This window comes from Chenopodium album, chromosome 24 (genome assembly GCF_948465745.1).
Source record: "Chenopodium album chromosome 24, dcCheAlbu1.1, whole genome shotgun sequence".
Taxonomy (NCBI): domain Eukaryota; kingdom Viridiplantae; phylum Streptophyta; class Magnoliopsida; order Caryophyllales; family Amaranthaceae; genus Chenopodium; species Chenopodium album.
The window spans coordinates 27,025,870-27,045,745 of record NC_137857.1 but is presented as its reverse complement, the minus strand read 5'-3'; the positions used below and the strand labels follow the sequence as shown (position 1 = coordinate 27,045,745).

The 19,876-nt window shown below is 39.8% G+C and overlaps 1 non-coding gene across 1 annotated transcript; it reads right to left on the bottom strand.

Moving 5' to 3' along the window:
- Window positions 1-389: 389 nt before the first annotated feature.
- On the bottom strand, window positions 390-496 carry LOC145612846 (small nucleolar RNA R71). The gene has a single exon (XR_014106760.1). It is a non-coding gene; the product is annotated as a small nucleolar RNA R71 (small nucleolar RNA).
- Between the last annotated feature and the right edge of the window lie 19,380 nt (window positions 497-19,876).

The following is a 19,876-nucleotide window of genomic DNA, read 5'->3' as shown; positions in this document are numbered from 1 at the left end:
AATCAGACATGACAGCACCTAAAAAGCTCAGCGATTATTCGCAGCCGTCTCTGACGGATTTTCCTCACCTTATTCCTACTCCAGCACTTGAAGGAGTCCAATTCGAAATCAAACCCCAGTTTATTATGATGATAGAAAGGAAGCAATTTAGTGGAGCCAAGGGTGAAGACCCAAATCTTCATGTTGCAGATTACTGTCAGTATTGCAATACTATAAGGCAAGCTGGGGTCACACAAGACCAAATCAGGGAGATTCTCTTTCCTTTCTCTCTATGTGGAAAAGCTAAATTGTGGTTTAATAGTTTAAATAGAACTGCACTTGGTATTACTAACTGAGAGACTCTTGTTTTAAATTTTTATAATAAATATTACCCTGCAGAAAGGACAGCCTTATTGAGGAGTGCCATTCAGAACTTTGCTCAAGAGCCAGATGAGCCACTTTATGAGGCTTGGGAGAGATTCAAGGATCTGCAGAGAGAGTGTCCCCATCATAACTTAGCGCAGTGGCAATTAATACAAGCTTTTTACAATGGGATTGGAAATTCATCTCGAGCAATTTTAGATTCTGCAGCTAATGGGAGATTTATGAATTTAAACGTTGATAATGCAGGTCAAGTTATCGAAGATATGGCAATTCACAATTCCAAATATGGGAATCCTAGAGGTTTTGCTAACAAAGGGAAACAAAGTGCTGACTCCGTATCCTTTTTGCAAGCACAATTGACCTCTATTTGTCAGAAATTGGATAATCTTAGCACTGCTAATTCTAATGTAGCTAATATTTCTGCAATTAATAATAATGTTAATGATGCTTTTTGTGAGAATTGTGGAATTGTAGGTCATTGGGAGCAGGAGTGTAGGAGTTCCATGGAGCAGGTTAACGCTTTTCAAACCTATAAGCAAAATAACCCATACTCCAACACCTATAATCCTGGGTATCGGGATCATCCATACCTTTCCTACCGGAGCACCAATGTACAAAATCCTTCACCTCCGCAACAACCGCAACATGCACCACCATCCCAATTCTAGCCAAAATTCTCAACCACAAATTCCTCCACCCTCTGACCCAGCCTTAACAGAAATTAAAGCGATGATAGGAAATATGCAAAAGCGTATGGAGAGTAGGGATGCTCAAATTGATACAATTTTAGCTCATAATAAAATCTTAGATAATCAAATTGCGCAGATTTCCTCTTCTCTACAAGCTCGCCAACAGGGAACCCTACCATCACAACCAGTACAACCCACAGATCAGGCGTTTGCAATTACCCTCAGGAGTGGTTCACATGATGATGAACCTGTTATAACAGAAATTGCTAATCCTGATCCCTTTATACCAAAGGATATTAATCCTAGCCCTGCAGGGCTAAAGGGTAGTACTAATATTTCTGATGATTCATTGCAGGGTACAACCTCAGGGAAGGATGCACCCCAGGGGAAGAGTAGGGAAGCACCACCAGTTATTAAACTACCATTCCCAAATCGACATTTGAAGACTAAATCGGATGCACAGTTTGGTAAGTTTCTGGAGGTGGTGAAAGATTTGCAGGTAACGATCCCTTTCACAGAGTTAATTACACAAATACCTGCATATGCAAAATTTTTGAAAGAAATATTGACTAGGAAAAGATCTATTAGTTAGGTAGAGACTCTTGCATTTACTGCAGAATGTAGTGCCATACTACAAAATAAATCTCCACCTAAACTAAAAGATCCGGGTAGTTTTTCTATCCCTTGTCATATTGGCAATCTTAAGATTGATAGTGCATTATGTGATCTGGGTGCTAGTGTTAGTGTCATGCCATTATCTGTGTGTTCCAAGCTTAATATGGGTAAATTAAAATCTACTAATATTACTCTGCAAATGGCCGATCATTCTTTTAAATACCCTTTAGGTGTCTTAGAGGATGTTCCCGTCTGAGTAGGTAAATTTTATATACCTGTTGACTTTGTTGTTCTTGACATGGATGAGGATTTGAAAACTCATATTATTTTGGGTAGACCTTTCCTTAATACCGCGGGAGCAATTATAGATGTGCAAAGTGGTAAATTGACATTTTCAGTAGGGGATGAAAATATTGTTTTAAACTTGAATAATGCCCCTAAATGCCCCATGATTGAGGAAGAATGTTTTAACATTGATGTGGTTAGAAATAATTGTTCTAATGAGCCCCAAGCTCTTGTTCAGGATCCCTTGGTGGCGGTATCTTGTGTTGCATCTTCTACAGGTAGAAAGAAGACATGGAAGGAAGAAGTGGATGCAATAGAGCGATCCTTATACTGTGAAGGGCTTGGTTTTGATGATGAGGATGAGGAGCAAGGTGAACAGGTTGCGATAAATGAACCCTTAATGAGAGCCCCGCCTGATCGAGTAGCAATAACTCCGTTGAGTGGGGAACCAAGGCAATTTGATCCTGAGAAGGTGTCCCTTGCATTTAGTGTTAAAGAGCCCCCAGAACAAGCTATGAATCTTCCGCCCGACCGGGTGAAGTCGCGCCCGATCGGGCGCAAGACGAAGCAAAAACGTGGCCTCAAGCTCGCCCGATCAGGCGAGATTCCGCCCGATCGGGCGCGTGTAGAGGTCCGTATACGACGAGTTTCGCCCGATCGGGCGAAGGAGCGCCCGATCGGGCGCGTGAAGCGACGATTTCGAGGACGCATAGTTGCCCGACCGGGCAAAGATCCGCCCGATCGGGCGCGAGGTTTATAATGTTCGAGTTCCTTTTTCTCGCCCGATCGGGCGAGGGCGGGCTCGATCGGGCGCGCTATACTCCCCCCTTTTACTGCTTTCTTTTTCTTTGTTTTCTTTCTTTTTTTTTTTTATTTTTCTTTTTCTTTCTCTCTTTGCTTTGTCTCTTTCTGAACCAGGTAACGTCTAGCCACGCGGGCTTCACTCTTGAGTCAATGAGGACATTGTCTGGTTTTGGCTTGGGGGAGTTTTTGGTTTGGATTGAGGTATGGTTTCTTTCTTTTATTGCTTTCTATTATAAAAATACAAAAAAATTGAAAAATTAAAAAAAAATCCAAAAATACGAACCAATGAACTGTAAATCATGCTTCCCTGCGCCCCATACTTGAGAAAATTGTTTTGATTCTTGGTATTTGATTTTGAGCATTGTGGATTTGTTGGTCATGATTTGAAGTTTAATTGCTTGGATTCCTAAACATATGTCAATTTTGCCCAACTGCTTGTGAATATAGTGCTTGACTAGTTGATTTGGTTAGGAATGTGTGATTAGTTCCTGGTATGTCAATGAATTTGAGTATTGGTTTGCAACTATGAGTAGTGTTTCATAACTCACTATTATGCACATGTGGAGGACGAAGGCATCTGTTCTTTTAGGTAGCCTTCAGATTTATTTAGATACATTTGTTCCCTTCTTGCTACCCATGTTGTTGCCTTGACTTTTTATTGTTTTTAGCCACATTACAAGCCATGTTTGCCCCATTGGTTACTAGTCCCAAGCTTGGCTTGGGGGAGCTATTAGTGAGTGAGGTGAGGGAGTTTGTAGTGTGCACATTATTTGCACAATTTGGGTGGGTTTGAGAAGTTATTTGTTCTTGATCATATTTTTGTTTTGATGAGTTTTCTAGTGTATATATTTGAGAAAAAAATAAAAGTGTGATGAAAAAGAAAAAAAGGAAGTTCAAAAAAAAGTGAGAAAATATAAAAAAAAGAAGTGAACTTCTAGAGAAAAAAAAATGAAAAAAAGTTTGATGTTCAATTGTTCTAAGTGAAGGTTGATCAAAAGAAAAGAAAGAAAAAAATAAAGTTGAGTTTCAATGAAAATATTTCAAAGAATGAGTTCAAAGTTTGTTTATTCACTCTGGTTTATATTATCAATATTTTTATGAGTGAAAATATTGTAAGAATTGGGATTGTTTATATTGATTGGAGTATATTTGGTGGATTGTTATTGGATTTAGTTATGTTGCTGGAGGTGTATGATCATTATTTTTGATCATGGGTTTATTAGGTTTTGGCTCCCTTTTAGCATAGCTTTTCTCTCACATATCCCCAAATTTAACCTACCCTTTCACCTAGCCTTACATTACAAGCTTTAAAGACCTTCCGACCTTGTGCATATAGTTGTGTAAATGTGAAAGTGTTGCTTATCAATGCAAGTTATGACTTGACATATTCCGAGTCGACTAATAGGTTGAGTGTATGTCTTTTTAAACACACGAGTGTGTGAGTTTGGGAGGGCATTGTTCACATAAAGGGGTTGGGATGGAGAGCGATCGAGTACATCTTTTACTCGCCACATATATGAGAGTTGAGTGTGTGAGCACTAGTCTTGAATTCTATATGCTCTTGTGGTTTGCTCTACTTGACAATTGTTGGGGAGGAAGGGTGATTAGATGAATATGATTGATTGATATTGAAGCATGTTCATTAGATTTTCCTTGAATCGTTTGTGCTTGATTTTTATATTGGGGTGATGCATGTTTTATATATTCATTGATGAGCTCTTTGCTTAGGGACAAGCAAAGGGTTGGCTTGGGGGAGTTTGATAAGTCCATTTTATATAGTATTTTACCCCCGTCCCTTGGTCATAATTAGTAGTGTTTTTGGCTCTTTAGAGCCACTTTTATTACTAATATGTGTTCTCTAGTGTTTTCGTAGTATTGCTTGAGTTTTGTAGGAAATTGCACTTGTGGAGCATTTTCCCGGGTTTTCATGGAGCAACTACGAGCGTTGGAGGAACACGACCATTCTCTATAGCCCAAGATCGGTTAGAGTCATCGAACCGGTGAATAAGGGCTCGGCTTATGTGAAGACGAGGCATTTGGATCGGATGATTAAAGCCCCAAGGAGGATATTTCGTTTGGGTCAAGTTACGAGCCCAAACAAGGAGTCCAAATCGCCCGAATTACTACCGCCCGGTGTAAGGGTCATCGCCCGAAGGCGTGCCCGATCGGGCGCGGGAAGAGAATCCCACGAGCAAGAAAAAGGCGCGCCCGATCGGGCGGCCACTTGCCCGATCGGGCGCGACATTTTGAAGGCACCTGACGAGCGAAAGGCGCGCCCGATCGGGCGAGCCACCGCCCGATCGGGCGCGTGTTTTACGAGCTATTTCAGCGTCATCTTTTAGTTTGCTTTTACTTAGGATTCTTTGGAGTTTTATAAATACTCTTTTGTTTGTTTAGTTTTAGTTATCAAGGTTGATTGCGTGAGACAATCTTCTTTAGATCAATTTCTTTTCTCCCTTAACTCAAACTTTTACTCTTTCTCTTTCTCCCTATGATCTTGGATAATTGAGTGACACAGTTGTCTTTGATTTCCCTTTAATGATTTATTTAATTGCTTTATTTAGTTTAGATTTAATTATGTCTGAGTAGTTTCTTTCTAGGGATTATTGGGGATCCATAATTAATATGAAGGGATAATTTGTTATTATTGATTATTGATATTGCTTAATAATTTCTTATTGAATTGTTTTAATTCTTTGCAATTAGATTATGAATCGAGCAGATGTAATTTGATTGTGAATGTTTAGCAATATTGAATTGATGAATCGAGCAGATGTTAATTCTATATTAAAGGCTATTTTCAATAGGAACTTAGATCTAGTAAATTGCGAGAGCCTGTTAGATCTATGTTGGTTAGTAAATTGCGAGAGCCTGTTAATTGATGTGTTCATTTTATATATATTTTTTATCCCCGTCCCTTGGTCGTAATTAGTAGTGTTTTTGGCTCCTACGAGCCACTTTTATTACTAATTTGTGTTTTCCAGTGCTTTGGTAGTTTTGCTTGAGTTTTGTAGGAATTTGTGTACTTGGAGCATTTTCCCGGGTTTTTCGAGGAGCATCTTCAAGTATTGGAAGACCGCGACCGCGTTCGATAACCCAAGGCCGATTGGAGGGATCAAATCGGTGATTAAGGCCTCGGTTATGAAGAGGACTCGGGCCAGGTTCGAAGGCCCAAGAGTTGGAGGTTTCGAGGCCCAAAAGCATCGCCCAAGGCTACCTTCTCCGCCCGGAGGCGCGCCCGGTGCACGCGCCCGGCCGGGCGCGAGAAATCATCAGTGGCAAAAAAAGGCGGGCCCGGTCGGACGAGCCACTGCCCGGCCGGGCGCGAGAAAGCATTTGAGAGGAAAAAAAGGCGGGCCCGGTCGGGCGAGCCATTGCCCGACCGGGCGCGTGTAGAATTAGGGAGTTTTGATTTCCGATTTGTTTTGTTTAGCGGTGATTGTCTTGCTTAGTATTAATGTGTTATTATTAGGCAAGATTGGGGGTCTTCTTCATGATTCTTACTCTAGTCTTTATTCTCTTCCTTCTCTCTACTCAACTTTCTCTCTCTAGACTTTATTTTCTTCCTTCTTCCTCAACTCTATTGTAATTCCGCCGTCTTGGTACGATTTCTCTCTTAATTAATCTCAGTATTTTATTCATTCTATTTGTCTTTCATGTCTTGCTTAAATATTATGTTTTGCTTAGTTTTAATTATGTCTGAGTAGTTTTACTTCTAGGGTTTTTGGGGATCTGATAAATAATATGAAAGGGTAATTTTATGATTGTTGATTATTAATGCTTAATTAATTTCCTATTGACTGTTTTAATGCTATGCAATTAGATTTGGCCAGATTTAATTGTATGAGTTTAGCAATATTGATTCGAGATTCGAGAGATGAGAATTGATGTTTAGGCTTAGTTTCAATAGGCAGATTAATTTATAAATGGTTAGGTCGAGATTCGAGAGATGAGATTTAATACCGGTAAATTAATTCTGTGATTGTAATACGTAGCGAAAGCCCTTTATGATCTGATTAATTAATGCATTGATGATTGATTATTGTGTTTTACCCTGGAATATTGTTTATTAGTGAACCTATGCCCTAGGCTTTATTATTATTGATTTCTTCCTTAATTATTCTCCTTACTCATAATCTTCGTAGTATAGACTTTTATTCACAAAAATATTGGTTACTTTAATAATATAGATTATAATAATTAATTAGGAGTAGAAAGATCAGTTTCCCTGTGGATTCGACCCTACTTCCCTATCTGCATAAGCTAGTGGACTTAGGTAATTACTTTTGATTAGGTGATACGACTTTAGCCTGTCAAAATTTGGCGCCGTTGCCGGGGAAACGGTTTTATTTTTATTTCTAATTGTTTTTTGTAGTCTAGATTATTTTTCTTTTGCCTCAAGGGACATTAGTTCTTTGAGGTAGTTCTAATATCTGTCTTTTTAGTTCTTTGTTTATGCCCAGGTGTTCCAGATCAGGTTACATTCCATTCGATCCTGAGATCGAACGCTCGTTTCATAGACAGAAGAATTTCTACAGGCAGATCTCAGCAGATTCTGGGAGTAATAATATTCCTAGAGATCCATTACCTACTTCTAGTGATTCAGAGCATTCTTCTGATTCAGAACTAGAAATGGGTACACCACCACCACCTCCACCTCGCAAGCTTAGCGATTATTCGCAACCATCGCTGACGGATTTTCCACATCTTTCTCCTACGCCCGACCTCGAGGGAGTCCAGTTCGAGATCAAGCCCCAGTTCATAACGATGATAGAAAGAAAGCAATTCAGTGGAGCAAAGGGTGAAGATCCTAATCTTCACATTGCAGATTTCTGTCAATACTGCAATACTATTAGGCAGAATGGGGTAACGCAGGATCAAATCAGGGAGATTCTTTTTCCCTTTTCTTTATGTGGAAAAGCTAAATTATGGTTTAATGGTTTGAATAGAGCTGCACTTGGTATTACTAACTGGGAGACTCTTGCGTTGAATTTTTATAATAAATATTACCCTGCAGAGAAAACAGCTTTATTGAGAAGCGCCATCCAGAATTTTGCCCAAGAGGCAGATGAAGCATTATATGAAGCTTGGGAAAGATTCAAGGATCTGCAGAGGGAGTGTCCCCACCACAATTTGGCGAAGTGGCAGTTGATTCAAGCTTTTTACAATGGTTTAGGAAATGCATCTAGGACAATTTTAGATTCCGCAGCTAGCGGTAGATTTATGAATTTAAATGTTGATGATGCAGGTCAGGTTATCGAAGATATGGCAATCCATAATTCCCAATATGGGAATGCTAGAGGCTTTGCTAACAAGGGCAAGCATCATGTTGATTCAGTCACTTTATTGCAAGCCCAGCTTACTTCTATTTGTCAGAAACTAGATAATCTTACTACTAACAATCCTAATTCTGTTGCTAATGTTTCTGCTGTTTCTAATAATGCTAATGATGCTTTCTGTGAAAATTGTGGAAGTGTAGGTCATTTTGAACAAGATTGCAGGAGTTCAATGGAGCAAGTTAATGCTTTTCAAACTTACAAACAGAATAACCCATACTCCAATTCCTACAATCCTGGCTACCGGAACCATCCCTACCTATCTTACCGTAGCACCAATGTTCAAAATCCTCCACCTCCACAACAACCACAACAAGCACCCCCTCCACAGCAGAAATATTACCATCCTCATGCTAATCAGAAACCCCCATCACAGCCCCCTACTACATCTTCTGACCCTGCTTTATCAGAAATTCGGGCAATGCTGACCAACATGCAAAAACATATGGAGAGTAGAGACCAACAGATTGACTCTATTTGATCTTGATGACAAAGAAAATAAGAAGGTAGTACAATTAGTTCAGGAATCGAAACCTGCAGAGGTAAAGAAACCTGAACTAAAACCTCTCCCTTCTCATTTAAAATATGTTTTTCTTGATAAGCAGGAAATGCACCCTGTGATCATTAGTACTGCACTTGATGACCCACAAACTTCCCAACTTCTAGAGGTTCTCCGAACCCACAAAAGGGCAATAGGGTACAGTATTGATGATCTCAAGGGTATAAGCCCAGATTTTTGTATGCACAGGATACACCTAGAGGACAACTACAAGCCCTGCATTCAACCCCAGAGGAGGTTGAATCCCAATATGCAAGAGGTAGTCAAGAAAGAGGTTATGAAATTACTTGATGCAGGTATTATCTATCCTATTTCTGACTCTAAATGGGTAAGTCCTGTTCAGGTGGTTCCTAAGAAGGGTGGGATGACCGTGGTTAGAAACGAAAAAAATGAATTAATTCCCACCAGAACTGTTACAGGGTGGCGTATGTGCATTGATTATCGTAGATTAAATGTCGCCACTAAAAAGGACCATTTCCCCCTCCCCTTTATTGATCAAATGCTTGAGAGGTTAGCTAACCATAAGTTCTTTTGCTATCTGGATGGGTATTCAGGATTTTTCCAAATTCCAATCCATCCTGAAGATCAGGAAAAGACAACATTTACATGCCCTTATGGCACTTTTGCATATCGTAGAATGCCTTTTGGTTTGTGTAATGCACCTGCTACTTTTCAACGTTGCATGATGAGCATCTTTTCTGATTTCATAGAGTCTATCATGGAAGTCTTTATGGATGATTTTAGTGTCTATGGTTCTTCATTCGATTCATGTCTAATAAATTTAGCTAAAATCCTTAAAAGATGTGAAGAATGCAACTTGGTCTTAAATTGGGAGAAGTGTCACTTTATGGTGACGGAGGGAGTAGTTCTAGGTCATATTGTATCTGATAAGGGCATACAGGTAGATAAAGCTAAAATTTCAGTGATTGAGCAATTACCTCCCCCAGTTAATGTTAAGGGAGTTAGGAGTTTCTTGGGTCATGCGGGGTTTTATCGCCGTTTTATCAAAGATTTTTCTAAAATTGCCAAACCACTGACTCAGCTTTTACTCAAGGATGCCCCTTTTATTTTTACTGATGAGTGTCTTGAGTCTTTCAACAGGATTAAGCAGGCTTTGATATCGGCGCCCATCATATGTGCTCCCGATTGGAATCTTCCTTTCGAGATCATGTGTGATGCAAGCGATTTTGCTCTAGGAGCCGTGCTTGGACAGAGGAAGGACAAAGTTTTACATGCTATCTACTATGCTAGTAAAACTTTGGATGAGGCTCAAGTCAACTATGCCACTACGGAGAAGGAGTTTTTAGCTGTCATTTATGCTTTAGAAAAATTTAGATCATATCTAGTTGGTTCTAAAGTTATTGTTTTTACTGACCATGCAGCTTTAAAGTACCTGATAGCCAAAGCTGAATCAAAGCCTAGGCTACTCCGGTGGGTTCTCTTGCTCCAGGACTTCAACATTGAAATAAGGGATAAAAAGGGTGCAGAGAACGTTGTGGCAGATCACTTGTCACGAATCAGGTATGATGAGGGTAAGGATTTTCTCCCTATAGATGACTCATTCCCTGATGACAACCTGTATGCAGTTGTAGAGCAACACCCCTGGTACGCCGATTTTGCAAATTATTTAGTGGGTGGCACTCTACCTCTTGACTTGTCCTACCAACAAAAAAAGAAATTCCTGTATGATGTTAAACATTATTTTTGGGATGATCCTTTTTTGTTTCGTGAGTGTGCAGATGGATTATTTCGCAGGTGTGTTCCCGAATGGGAGGTACATGGTATTCTCACTAGCTGCCACACTTCACCTTATGGAGGACATCATGGTCCCTCTAAAACAGTGGCCAAGATAAACGAGTCAGGATTCTATTGGCCCACCATGTTCAAGGATGCTAACATTTTTGTGCAGGCTTGTGACTCTTGCCAGAGGACCGGCAACATTTCGCGGCGGCACGAGATGCCTCAAACTGGGATCTTGGAAGTAGAAATTTTTGATGTTTGGGGTGTTGATTACATGGGACCGTTCCCTTCCTCTAGAGGAAACCGTTATATACTAGTCGCCGTAGATTATGTATCCAAGTGGGTAGAAGCCATTGACACTCCTACCAATGATGCCAAGGTGGTTCATAGCCTTTTCAAGAAAACTATTTTTCCTAGATTTGGAGTGCCTAGAGCCATAATCAGTGACGGAGGATCCCACTTTCATGAGCGGAAGTTAGATACCCTCCTAAAGAAGTATGGTGTTTACCATAGGACAGGGCTAGCCTACCATCCCCAAACTAGTGGCCAAGTCGAAGTATCTAATCGCGAGATTAAGGTCATCTTAGAGAAGGTGGTAGCAAAATCTAGGAAAGATTGGAGCGATAAGTTGGATGACACCCTTTGGGCATACAGAACCGCATTTAAGACCCCTATAGGTACCACTCCCTATAGACTTGTGTATGGTAAAGCATGTCATCTTCCGGTGGAGTTAGAATACAAGGCATATTGGGCTATTAAAGAGCTCAATTTGGACGCTAAGCTAGCGGGAGAAAAGAGGCTTCTACAACTTAACCAGTTTGATGAGTTTAGGTTGATGGCCTATGATAGTGCGCGAGTCTCCAAGGAGAAGACTAGGAGATGGCACGACAAGATGATCCTTCCGAGAGAATTCAAAGAGGGTGACAAGGTGTTGTTGTTCAACTCTAGGCTTAAACTTTTCCCAGGAAAGTTGAAGTCAAGGTGGTCGGGTCCTTTCACAGTGAAAAGGGCCAACAAGTTCGGCTCTGTAGAGTTGGTTGACGAGCATGGTAATGAGTTCAAGGTAAATGGTCAGAGGCTTAAGATTTATCATGACGGGGCTACGATTGGTGCAGTTGAACTACTACACCTGACTAGTTCCAGCTCACCTTGAGAAAATTATAGTAAGTAGGTCGTGCGGGACCTAGATAAACCAGCGCTTTGCGGGAGGCAACCCGTATTTTACTTGTTTTTTTTTTATTTTTATTTTTCTTCTTTTTCTTATGAGAGGAGAGAGGAGGGAATTTAATGAGTTTTATGAGTTTTTTGGTACAGTTTACAGGAAAAGAGTTAGCAAAAATTTGAAGAAAGAAGAATCGTCAACCCTTACTCTCGGGCCCGGCCGGGCGGAGCTTCGCCCGACCGGGCGAGAGAGTTGACGTATACGGACTTTAAATTGGCCCGGCCGGGCGGGGTTTCGCCCGACCGGGCGCGAGAGTTGCCTAAAATTTGTTTAATAATCGCCCGACCGGGCGAAGGACCGCCCGACCGGGCGCGAGAAGAGATTTTGAAGACGAATTTTGTCGCCCGACCGGGCGGGATGGGCGCCCGACCGGGCGCGTTTAATCAAACAGATCGCCCGACCGGGCGAACGTCCGCCCGACCGGGCGCGACGCCCTCACCGTCTTTCTTTTCTTTCTTCTTCTCCTTTCTTCTTCTTCTTTCCTTCATTTTCCTTCTTTTCCTTCACTTTCTCTCTCTAAAACTCTTATTTTTCTCTGACTTCTCTCTAAGATTTCTCCTTCATCTCTTACCCAAATCCAAAACTTTTCACATATTTTTACTCCTCTCTTCATCCTCTACACTCCTATATCAAAAATTTTCAAACTCCACAAAATTTAATCTTTGACCACTCATAATGGCGGCTAAAAGGGCGAGGAATTTTCTCGGGGGAAGCTCAAGCGGGTCATCCCAACATTATGACCCGGCTCTTCAACTCATTTAGTGGCCGACGATCAAGATCGCGACGGCGGAGCAACGGGAGAAATTGGAGGTGCTCTACGGACGAGAGGTAATTCCCTCACGGTGGTTACACCGTCCCACTTTAGAGGCTTTAGGTATTTATGGCTTTGTTAGGAGATTTTTGAATGATATTGGTATGCGCAAATTTGTAGATATGCATTATTCGACATACCGTGAATTAACCTGTGAATTCTTGTCATCTCTTGTTATTCAAAACCATAAAAGTGGTCCAAAATTAATTTTTTGGCTTAACAATAAAAACATCACTCTTTCTTTTGTGGAATTTTGTAAATTGTTTGAACTTGAACCGGAATTAAACAGACAATGGCATGCTGAGTTTAAAATGGAGGATGTGTATTTAGCTTTGACTGGTATTCCTCATGTTTCTGCACAACATGCTAGTGCTAGGCCTATCCACCACCCCGTCCCTAAAATGTGGCAAAGGTTTGCCGGTGTCTGTTTCCTAGGTAGGAATGAACCCCATAACTGTCAGACCAATGAACTAGCTGTAATTGGCCATTACATGTTTGGGTATGAGAAATTGAACATAGCCCGGTATATCATCCACCACCTAGGTAGGCACGCTACGGCCAGCAACCACCGGATGACTAACATGGGACCCGACACTTACATGACCTATAGGTACCTTGAGGAGCTTGGGTGGTTGCGGGTAGACGAGAACCAGGTCACCCATTGGTGCATTAGGACAGGGACTGAACAACCCTTGCCCATTTTTCCTTTGCCCAACCCAGACCTGACCGCCTTCCCCCCAGGGCAAGAGTCCTACACTCACGCCCTGTTAGTCGCCCATGCTAGGGGTGAGGATCCACAGCAGGCCCAGGCCCAACCACAGCATGTAGTTCAACCCATTCCACAGCCACCATCACCACCCCGACAGTCCCATTCCGTCCCTCACGGTGACTCTGACCCAGTTTGGGACTTGCAGAGTATTGGACAGGCCATAGGTCGCATAGAGCAGACCCAGACCGAGTTCAGACAGATGATTGGTTCTGTCGACCAGAGGCTAGGCTACCTAGAGCGGAACCAGGGTAGGGGACTCTACCCCATTTATGATGATTATGCTCGTCGGGGCAACATTCCCGACGATGTTGTTTACCCAGACTGGTTCCAGCCCCCACCTCAGGGATATGATAGGGATCCCACTGCCCATGGTATTTACACAGACTATTCCTCGTTCCATGGGTACGGCCAGGACATTCCTTTTGGGGGACCGCCGGGGGGGCTTTTCAAGCTAACTATTTTGGTGGTAGCTCTTTTGGTGCAGATGGTGCAGGTTCCAGTGGTGGAGCAGGTGGGTCCTCTCATATGGACCAGGATGAGGATGAGTAGCCAGCTGGGCTACTTTCGAGCCAATGAGGACATTGTCCGATCTTGGCTTGGGGGAGGATTTTTGGATTTGGTATATACTTTTCTCTTTCCTTTTCTTTATTTTTGTTTATTTTTGGTGTGTTTTGTTAGTTTAGATTTATTGCTTTTTAGATTAGTTTATTGCTTTCCTTATATGAAAAATACAAAAAAATTGAAAAAACAATCAAAAAAATAAAAAAAATACGAACCAATGAACTGTAAATCATGCTTCCCTGTGCCCCATACTTGAGAAAAATTGTTTTGATTCTTGGTATTTGATTTTGAGCATTGTGGATTAGTTGATCATGATTTGAAGTTTAGTTACTTGGATTCCGAAACATGCGTCAATTTTGTCCAACTACTTGTGAATATAGTGCTTGACTAGTTGATTTGGTTAGGAATGTGTGATTAGTTCCTGGTATGTCAATGAATTTGAGTATTGGTTTGCAACGATGAGTAGTGTTTCATAACTCACTATTATGCACATGTGGAGGACGAAGGCATTTGTTCTTTAGGTAGCCTTCAGATTTATTTAGATACATTTGTTCCCTTCTTGCTACCCATGTTGTTGCCTTGACCTTTTATTGTTTTTAGCCACATTACAAGCCATGTTTGCCCCACTGGTTACTAGTCCCAAGCTTAGCTTGGGGGAGCTATTAGTGAGTGAGGTGAGGGAGTTTGTAGTGTGCACATTATTTGCACAATTTGGGTGGGTTTGAGAAGTTATTTGTTCTTGATCATATTTTTGTTTTGATGAGTTTTATTGTGTATATATTTGAAAAAATAAAAGTGTGATGAAAAAAAAAAGAGAAGTTCAAGAAAAATAAAAGTGAGAAAATAAAAAAAAAGAAAGTGAACTTCCAAAGTAAAAAAAAAAGAGAAAAAAAAATTGAAAAAAAGAGCAAAAAGAGAAGAAAAGTGTTTCATGTTCAAATTATCTAAGTGAAGGTTTATCAAAAGAAAAAAAAAGTTGAGTTTCATTGTAAATAATTGAGCTTGAGTTTAGAGTTTGTTTATTCACTCTAGTTTATATTATCATATTTTTATGAGTGAATTTTGTAAGTATTGGGTTGGTTTTTATGATTGGAGTATATTTGGTGGATTTGTGTTGGAGTTAGTTTTGTTGGAGATGATTATGACCATTATTTTTGGTCATGGGTTTATTAGGATATGGCTCCCTTTAAGCATAGCTTTTCTCTCACATATTCCCAAATTTATCCTACCCTTTGCCCTAGCCTTACATTACAAGCTTTAAAAGACCTTTCGACTTTGTGCATAGAGTTGTGTGAATGTGAAAGTGTTGTTTATCAATGCAAGTTATGATTTGACATATTCCGAGTCGACTAATAGGTTGAGTGTATGTCTTCTTAAACACACGAGGTTGTGAGTTTGGGAGGGCATTGTTCACATAAAGGGGTTGGGATGGAGAGCGATCGAGTACATCTTTTACTCGCCACATAAATGAGAGTTGAGTGTGTGAGCACTAGTCTTGAATTCTATATGCTCTTGTGGTTTGCTCTACTTGACAATTGTTGGGGATGAAGGGTGATTAGATGGATAGGATTGGTTGATTTTGAAGCATGTTCACTTGATTTGCCTTGAATCGTTTGTGCTTGATTTTTATATTGGGGTGAGGCATGTTTTATTTGTTCATTGAGGAGCTCTTTGCTTAGGGACAAGCAAAGGTTTGGCTTGGGGGAGTTTGATGTGTTCATTTTATATATATTTTTTATCCCCGTCCCTTGGTCGTAATTAGTAGTGTTTTTGGCTCCTACGAGCCACTTTTATTACTAATTTGTGTTTTCCAGTGCTTTGGTAGTTTTGCTTGAGTTTTGTAGGAATTTGTGTACTTGGAGCATTTTCCCGGGTTTTTCGAGGAGCATCTTCAAGTATTGGAAGACCGCGACCGCGTTCGATAGCCCAAGGCCGATTGGAGGGATCAAATCGGTGATTAAGGGCTCGGTTATGAAGATTTGAGGACTCGGGCCAGGTTCGGAGGCCCAAGAGTTGGAGGTTTCGAGGCCCAAAAGTCTCGCCCAAGGCTACCTTCTCCGCCCGGAGGCGCGCCCGGCCGGGCGGGCCAGATCAACACGCGCCCGGTGCACGCGCCCGGCCGGGCGCGAGAAATCATCAGTGGCAAAAAAAGGCGGGCCCGGTCGGGCGAGCCACTGCCCGGCCGGGCGCGAGAAAGCATTTGAGAGGAAAAAAAGGCGGGCCCGGTCGGGCGAGCCATTGCCCGACCGGGCGCGTGTAGAATTAGGGAGTTTTGATTTCCGATTTATTTTGTTTAGCGGTGATTGTCTTGCTTAGTATTAATGTGTTATTATTAGGCAAGATTGGGGGTCTTCTTCATGATTCTTACTCTAGTCTTTATTCTCTTCCTTCTCTCTACTCAACTTTCTCTCTCTAGACTTTATTTTCTTCCTTCTTCCTCAACTCTATTGTAATTCCGCCGTCTTGGTACGATTTCTCTCTTAATTAATCTCAGTATTTTATTCATTCTATTTGTCTTTCATGTCTTGCTTAAATATTATGTTTTGCTTAGTTTTAATTATGTCTGAGTAGTTTTACTTCTAGGGTTTTTGGGGATCTGATAAATAATATGAAAGGGTAATTTTATGATTGTTGATTATTAATGCTTAATTAATTTCCTATTGATTGTTTTAATGCTATGCAATTAGATTTGGCCAGATTTAATTGTATGAGTTTAGCAATATTGATTCGAGATTCGAGAGATGAGAATTGATGTTTAGGCTTAGTTTCAATAGGCAGATTAATTTATAAATGGTTAGGTCGAGATTCGAGAGATGAGATTTAATACCGGTAAATTAATTCTGTGATTGTAATACGTAGCGAAAGCCCTTTATGATCTGATTAATTAATGCATTGATGATTGATTATTGTGTTTTACCCTGGAATATTGTTTATTAGTGAACCTATGCCCTAGGCTTTATTATTATTGATTTCTTCCTTAATTATTCTCCTTACTCATAATCTTCGTAGTATAGACTTTTATTCACAAAAATATTGGTTACTTTAATAATTTAGATTATAATAATTAATTAGGAGTAGAAAGATCAGTTTCCCTGTGGATTCGACCCTACTTCCCTATCTGCATAAGCTAGTGGACTTAGGTAATTACTTTTGATTAGGTGATACGACTTTAGCCTGTCATTAATCATGTTATTTGTGCAATGTTAATTATTGATTGTTATGTTTTATCCCGGAATATTAATTATTGGTGAACCTGTGACCCTAGATTCTTCTTATCATTGATTTTCTCCCTAAACTTAATCTCCGTAGCATAGTTTCATATTAAATATATATATTGGTTACCTTAATAATTTAGATTATAATTATTTAATTAGGAATAAAAAGACTTGTTTCCTTGTGGAGATCGACCCTACTTCCCTATCTACTGTAGTTAGAGGACTTAGGTAATTACTTTTGATTTGGTGATACGACTTTAGCCTGTCAAAGGTGCTGGCGAGTAGTTGGGGTCAGGATTTGGGCCACGGTGGGGAGGCAGGCTAGCAAGTGTCGAGGGCTGGAAAAGGGACAACGTGTCTGTAAGGGCGCCTCCATGGTCCATGGATGCCTTTGTTGACGAAATCTTTGTTAGCAGTGGTGTTATCGATGATGTATGCGGCTTGGGAGTTGTTGTTGGTGCACTAGAAGCGCCCAACGTCGTCTATGTAAAGGCCGAGGTAATCACAAGTTCTGCATACCAATTTTCTTGGGTTAGTTTCCGCCATTGTTAGTAATGGTTTCTTAATTACCCTAAAACCATGCAAAATGAAGCACTAACATAGGAGAAAGAATTTTTGTTGGTAGTTTGAGCGAATTCCAAGTGATGAATGAAGCTTTGTATAATTTAGCCTGATTTGAGTTTTTTTAGCTACGGAGTAGGGTTTTGGAGCTTTCTTGGTAGTCAATTGGTTTGGCGACCAAGTGTGTTGGGGTTGGGCTTAAGGAGGTGGGCCGACCACAGGTAGTTGGCAGGAAAAGGGGGTTAGCTGGATAAGGAAAAGGGGTTGAACGAGGGGATTCATGTTGGGGGAAATTTATTTTAAGATAATTAAAATCACTTTTTTAAAAAAAATGTTAAAATTAAAAATAAACTAGATGAAATCGCACGGGTTGTTGTATTTTAAAAATCAGATCTAATATCATATCACCAATATATAAAACCGGTTTCGCAACCAGGCTACGAGACAATGACACTTGGCATTTCAGTTTTTCGCCAAGTGTCACACCACCTAGGTGATAAATATGTATTATTGTGACATATATGATGCTAGGTAAGCGAAGTTTGGATATATTTTTTATGATAAAAATGTTGTATAGCGTTTTATTATCGATATACTTCTAATATTTCATATGTACTTTTAATAAATATCTTATAACTCGGTGCTATTTCCATCATAAAATTCGTTTTAATAAATTCTTTAAAATAAGATCCCTTTAAAATGTATTTGGTTGGTTGGTTGCACAGTTACAATCAAATACGGGAGAAAAAACAAATTCATGAGTAGTTGTTTAGTTCGTAAGCATAAAAGTGAAAATGTAAAAAGTTGAAAGTTCTTATGAAAATTGGTATTCTCACAAACACGTGACAAGAATCAATTTACCCACCCCTATATTGGTCGCTCAAACTTTTGTTGTTGTATGAACTTAAATTATTGTTCTAAAAATTTGGGAAGTACTGTAGTTAAAGTCTGTAACACCCCAATTATTCTCCCTTTTCTAAACCACTTACTTTATATAAAATAGGGGAGAACCATTGACATGTTACCGCCACGTGTTAAAACGTTAAAGCTTTATTAAAGTATCGCAGCGGAAAATCAAACTTAAGTATTTAAAATAACATAGTTTAGAAAATCAATAAGTCAAAGCTTACAAATTGGAACCTTAAAGGCCCTTATTTAAAACCAAACCAATAATCAAAGTCCAAAACATAAACGAAATAGCAAATTATAAATAAGTTCAACACAAGAATCGAATACTCTCAAACACACCAAACCCTTGACAATGCGTATGTCAAATCCCGAACTTCACATCATCAAGATAACCTGTGTGATACTGCTCCCCAATAATACAAGTGTTATAATTGGATCATCACAGGGTCATTGAAAGGCGAAGGTCATGACCAAAGAAAGACACACACAAAAGCACGCAATCAGCAAAGCTGAGTACATACAAGCTACAACGTACAAAACCTAGCATGCTCAATTAATTAAAGTAAATAAACATACAACGTGAATTCAATAATCAAGACTCTACACTTAAACAATTCAATTGACTTAACATACTTACTAACTAATTCCAAACACTTGACTCTATATTTAATTTAATTAATTTAGTTTGGAGTAAGCAATAGACGAGGTTGTCCAATCCACCAAATCATTTTGGTCCCAAATGACCATTATATTTGAAATAAAAGTTAAGCGCGATGCAAGAATGGGCGCGACTCCATTCTCACAAAGTTAGTCTAGGATCCCATCTAACTTTCATTATAAAATAAAATGTAAATACCAAAAGAGAAGAGGACATGTTGATCAAACAAGCCTCGAAAAGCCACGGGCTACCACCGTGTACCCCAACCCATAATTGTCAATACTCTAAAAGTGCACGCTTTCCAGAGTTTTATTGCGCATCCATGTTTCACTTTACGTGATTACAATTTTAATTGATAGCCGACTCAATCAAGAAGACCATACATAACAATCATACATCAATTCATTTTTAATCTTATTTAGGACAATGGTGATCACATCACAAATTGACCTTTAATCCCATTAAACTTCTAACTTATCCAAAATTGTTGAACATAGTCAACTCACCTAGCCATTCGGCTTAATCCACCTTTACTCAACATACTTATAAGTCATGATTGAGTAATAAATAAATAAATAATAACCTTGTCGAATAATTAATAAATTCATTCCATATAAACCATTCAATGCCAACCCTTTAATAATCCAAACATGGTTAAAAAACCAATCCAATAAAAATATGCTTGTCTCGACATTCCATACAAACAATTAATCCAATATAATTCAACATGTTTGCATCCATAATTCCATACAAACATAATCAATTCACCAAAACATGTC